The 6,000-nt window shown below is 37.5% G+C and overlaps 1 protein-coding gene and 1 long non-coding RNA gene across 4 annotated transcripts in view; one reads left to right on the top strand and one right to left on the bottom strand.

The window, feature by feature from the left end:
- Positions 1-4,837, bottom strand: part of LOC118762987 — a 21,920-nt gene extending 17,083 nt beyond the window's left edge. The window contains exon 1 of the long non-coding RNA XR_004998742.1: positions 4,747-4,837. This is a non-coding gene — a long non-coding RNA (uncharacterized LOC118762987). The remainder of the gene's footprint in view (positions 1-4,746) is intronic.
- The window catches only part of LOC115218570 (leucine-rich repeat-containing protein 45-like), an 82,087-nt gene that overhangs the window by 39,632 nt on the left and 36,455 nt on the right, over positions 1-6,000 (top strand). The window lies entirely within an intron of this gene.

Genomic DNA, 6,000 nt, shown 5'->3' with positions numbered 1-6,000 from the left:
TCTGCCAAAAATTCAAAAAGTCAATTATAAATGAAACCATTTAAAAAATCACCAAAAGACATAATTACACACACCCAACCCGGGGGGACCTAAAACTACGACCCATTGTAGCTGGCCCATCCTGTGAAACACACAGACTAAGTCTACTTATGGACATCTCCTGAAACCCTTCCTTAAACATATCGATAGCCATATCAGAAGATGACTTAGATATGTTAAACCACCTTCCAAAAAAATCCACGGAAGAAACAATCCTGGTTTCATTTGATGTAGTCAACTGTATACCAGTATACCTCATAATTATGGACTAGGGCAATACAGTTTGGTTAGACCAATTTCCGGAAGAAATACCAAAAGGATCAGTAAAGAATTCATTACTAAATCATTGAATTCATCCTACACAATAACAATTCATGTTTGACAATACATTTTACCGTCAAAAATCCGGAATTGCTATGGGCACAAGGGCAGCACCAGTCATTGCGAACTTAACAATGGGATACATGGAAATAATCATTTACCAGGAATCTTTATCAATCTTTGGAAACACCTCTCTCAATACATAAAAGAGAACTGGAAACGATTCTTGGACGATTGTTTTATTCTCTGGATGAAAACACAGATAAACTCTTAAAATTTAAAAACCTATTGAACAGCATAAACCCAAATATACAGTTCACAATGGAATACAACCAAAAGGAGCTCCGTTCTTGATATACTAATTTAAAAAATTAACCTTAAAATAGAAACAGACATTTTCTACAAAGCCACAGACGCCAAACAATACCTTCTCTTAATTCATGCCACCCAAGACACACTAAAACAACAATCCCCTTCAACCTTGCAGAAGGATATGCACAATAGTGTCAGAACAAAATACCAGGAACTTCAGACTGCAAGAACTCAAAAACACCTTAATTGACAGACATTACCCAGCTCAACTCATAGAGATGAGATCAGACGTGCACACAGAAATCAACATAGAAACTTTAAGAAAAGTTCAACACAACAAACACACCTTTCCCCGAAAAATACTACCTTACATATCTACATACAACCCCAGAAACAAAGAAGCTTTCACACCATCATCACCCCGAATTTACCAATACTTCATAAAAACCCCAAATTAAGGAAATTCTAAACATACACCAAATCATTAAAAGCTACAAACAGCCTAAATCACTTAAAAAGATTCTCACAAAGGCAAAATTATTCTTCTGAAATTACGGATGCAAAAGTTAAAAAAATGTGTAGATCGAACTGTGCAACATGTCCTAACCTACTAGAAGGATCAGAATTCTTCTTTAAAGAGGGACAGAAATTCAAGATCAAATCTAACTTTACTTGTGCCTCTGAAAACATAATTTATGTCATAAAATGCTCGGGCTGGCACCAAGACTACGTGGGGTCCACGGGACTTCACTCAGACGTAGATGCACACTGCATCGACACAGATTGCATTCCCAGAATATAGAATGATACCTTTTAGTGAGCACATTGAGAATGCGCACACAACAACAAACAACCACATTTTTAATCTTTCCATTTACGAATGTGCTTTCGGATCATCAACACAAATTAGACTAAACAAGAAACATTCTTCATTGAAAAGTACAAACCCAGACTCAACTATCCGAACTCAATAATACAGAGAATTCACACTAAGAGAAAAAGGAAAAAAAATTTTTTAAGCGATTATCTCCCTTACACCCGGAAGAAATCACGCACTACCTTCCCTTATTTAGAACTCTCCGTAGCAAAAAAACAGGATAACCGCTATTAAAGATAAACATTACGTCGCAAGAAATTTGAAGAGCTAAATGCGAAACCGGTCTTTCTTTAACAATTATAAAATTATGTCATTATAAGAAGGAAAAACTATTTTTCCAATATTCTCCAGACAATTGACGCAAATATATATATTCTTTAACATTTAAGCCTTCTGTCGTTTTTTTTCACTCTTTACTATTGTCTTATATATTCACCCAGTGCTTTCACAAACAAACTTTCTTATATATATATAATATATATATATATATATATATAATATATATATATATCGATATATATATATATATACACATATATATTACACACCATATTATATATATATATACCCTATATATATATACACACACACACATATATTATATATATATATAATAATATATACATATATATATATATATATATATATATATATAATCTTATATATTATACATATATATATATATATATATATATATATATATATACATATATATATATATATTATATATATACATACATACATATATATATATATCTATATATATATATATATATATTATTATATATATATATATATAATATATATAATAGAAATATTAAAATTACTAAGTCTCTCTAAAAGAGAACAGCGGCAGCGTTCCCGGAAAATAATAGTTATCGCCATACTAATATGGCATTCTTATAAAAATAGAAAAAAGCTGTCCGCTTATTAGCTCCATGAGGCCATCGCCTAAGTTAGCTATTTGATACACAAACTGTATCCATATAACCTTCGAACAAGGGAGGTCAGTCGCTCCACACTACTTGACCGGCAGCTACAGACGCGTTTCGGATATTGTTGCCCCTTTTCAATGCAGCGTAGCCAGCCAGTAGGTGTCGCTTTCCGACAATCTCTGTTCGATGGTTTTATTTACCTAGTTCGGTGGAATACATCCACTTGTTTTCAATAATAGAAATATTAAATTACTAAGTCTCTCTAAAAGAGAACAGCGGCAGCGTTCCCGGAAAATAATAGTTATCGCCATACTAATATGGCATTCTTATAAAAATAAGAAAAAAGCTGTCCGCTTATTAGCTCCATGAGGCCATCGCCTTAAGTTAGCTATTTGATACACAAACTGTATCCATATAACCTTCGAAAACAAGTGGATGTATTCCACCGAAACTAGGTAAATAAAACCATCGAACAGAGATTGTCAGAAGCGACACCTACTGGCTGGCTACGCTGCATTGAAAAGGGGCAATACTCCGAAACGCGTCTGTAGCTGCCGGTCAAGTAGTGTGGAGCGACTGACCTCCCTTGTTCGAAGGTTATATGGATACAGTTTGTGTATCAAATAGCTAACTTAAGGCGATGGCCTCATGGAGCTAATAAGCGGACAGCTTTTTTCTTATTTTTATAAGAATGCCATATTAGTATGGCCTCATGGAGCTAATAAGCGGACAGCTTTTTTCTTATTTTTATAAGAATGCCATATTAGTATGGCGATAACTATTATTTTCCGGGAACGCTGCCGCTGTTCTCTTTTAGAGAGACTTAGTAATTTTAATATTTCTATTATTGAAAACAAGTGGATGTATTCCACCGAAACTAGGTAAATAAAACCATCGAACAGAGATTGTCGGAAGCGACACCTACTGGCTGGCTAAGCTGCATTGAAAAGGGGCAATACTCCGAAACTGATTTGTCAGTTGGGAAACATACAATCTCTCTGTTTTTGATGCGTCTTTAAGAATGTGGATGTATATGAACTAGGGCTCTTCCTGGCCCTGACGTGTACCAATGAATACCTGTCGCGCAATAACCTTCTATATGCTTGTCCCACCCGTAACAAACGCGGTAGACCACCTACCATTACCTCAGCATACAGGAAGACTCACTGTGAGCGCTGGCAGGGATATATATATGGAAAGCGGACGTTAAATGATGATATATATATATATATATATATGGAAAGCGGACGTTAAATGATGATATATATATATATATATATATATATATATATTACGGAGATGTACTCGCATAGCAAGTAATTTGATCTGAGATCGTGTGCTGAAACGAAAACAATTGCAGCGTGGAAGGTGTTTATAAGCCATTTAAGAAACACACAAAAGCCGTTCGATTCACTTCAACAGACATCCTACCTGATTTGTCAGTTGGGAAACATACAATCTCTCTGTTTTTGATGCGTCTTTAAGAATGTGGATGTATATGAACTAGGGCTCTTCCTGGCCCTGACGTGTACTAATGAATACCTGTCGCGCAATAACCTTCTATATGCTTGTCCCACCCGTAACAAACGCGGTAGACCACCTACCATTACCTCAGCATACAGGAAGACTCACTGTGAGCGCTGGCAGGGATGGACAAAGCCGGACTACCCAGTGCACACGACATTAGAACCACCATCGCACATGCTATCGGTGTCAGCCTGAGATTTACGCTAAAAACACATATTTTTAAATTTGACAACAAACTGTATAGGTAAACGAAAGGCGGTGCTATTGGAGTGGGGATCGCCGGTGACGTTGCAAACCTCTTCATGGTATGGTGGGACAAACATTTTAAACAGTGCCTAGCAAACCGTAACATCCACTTGGCTATGTACTCTCGTTACGTCGACGACATTAACCTTGTTGTGAAATATAATACAGACACAGTTATGGGCCCTCTACCAAGTGAAGAACAGGTGATGACATCTATACAACACATAGCTGACTCTATCCACAGCAGTATAAAACTTACCATAGACTACCCCTCTAAACACCCCAGTAAACGATTACCCGTCCTAGATACTGAGCTATGGATGGAAGATGCTATGGTTAATGGAACCATTAAACCCTGTATACTCCACTCACACTATCAGAAACCGATGGCTAATCCACTAGTAATCCGTAGTGACTCAGCTATGTCGGATACTGCCAAACTCAACATCCTAGTGGCAGACTTAATTAGAGTAATGAGGAATGTATCACCACTATGCCAACCACAAGAACGACAACAACACATCCAGCACTACATATTCCGAATGCAACGCTCCGGATACACACAAGACGATAGAGTCAGGGTGTACAAAAGAGCGAAAGCTAGATTCGAATGCATTCTAAGGAACGACGAAAACGGTATATGCCCCCTATACCGCAACAAGTTCTGGAATAGGTTAGAGAGGGACACCAACAAAAGGATGAGAAACGTTACTTGGTACGATAACAGGAGATTTCACGGAGTAATGTTCGTTGACGCCACACCTAAGAACGAGCTAAGTAAGGCATTCAAGAAAATCTTGCGCACTACGGGCCTAAAAATTAAAGTTGTAGAAAAGACAGGTAGGACTATCAAATCGGCTTTATGCAGATCATATCCATTTGATAGAATCACCTGTCAAAGTAATTGTGCAGTATGTTCGACAAATCCACATGTAAATTGTAAAACCAAGGGCACTGTATACCAGATTAAGTGCCAGGAGGGAGCTTGCGCGACTAACCCAGAGTCATACATAGGTGAGACTTCTAGAAGCATCAATGATAGGTTCAAAGAACACCTGGACAACTACATTGAAAGGAAGCCAAACTCCATCTTCTACCAACATGCTGTAGACTGCCACAAGGGATCCTTAGGGAAACTTAAGTTGGACATCCTATCAACACATCCCACCGATGCAATGTTGAGACAGATCACAGAAGCTGTTTGTATACAAGAATACAAACCTACTCTCAACCGCAAGTCCGAATGGAGTAACATCCAGATCCCATTCAGAAGGACTATACTATAACCACCCCTCTCTCTCTCTCTCTCTCTCTCTCTCTCTCTCTCTCTCTCTTTCTCTCTCTCTCTCTCTCTCTCTTTTACTTATAGTCCTTACATACAGGTTGCAATGCGTATGTGCAGTTTTATATAACAGTATGAGCGTACGTTGTTTGATACGTACAGTTGCACTTAGGTGTTGTATCCATTCACGGTTAGACGGTGATGAGAGGAACAAATACACACCCACACACATATATATATGTGTGTGCGTCTATACAAACATATATGTGAATATGTATACAACCTTCAACAAAGTAACAGTCTTGTACACAACTTGGACGGACACATGTCAGTACACGGACATACGTTCACATACACATACACATGTACACACTCTCACAGACATGTCTGCCCATTCTCCTAGACACTCACATACATACGTAGCACATGAGTACAAACATACATACATACCTACGTATGGG

The sequence above is a fragment of the Octopus sinensis genome, linkage group LG1 (genome assembly GCF_006345805.1).
Source record: "Octopus sinensis linkage group LG1, ASM634580v1, whole genome shotgun sequence".
NCBI classification, from domain to species: Eukaryota; Metazoa; Mollusca; class Cephalopoda; order Octopoda; family Octopodidae; genus Octopus; species Octopus sinensis.
Note: the sequence above shows the minus strand (reverse complement) of the source record. Positions and strands in the feature narration are given on the sequence as shown.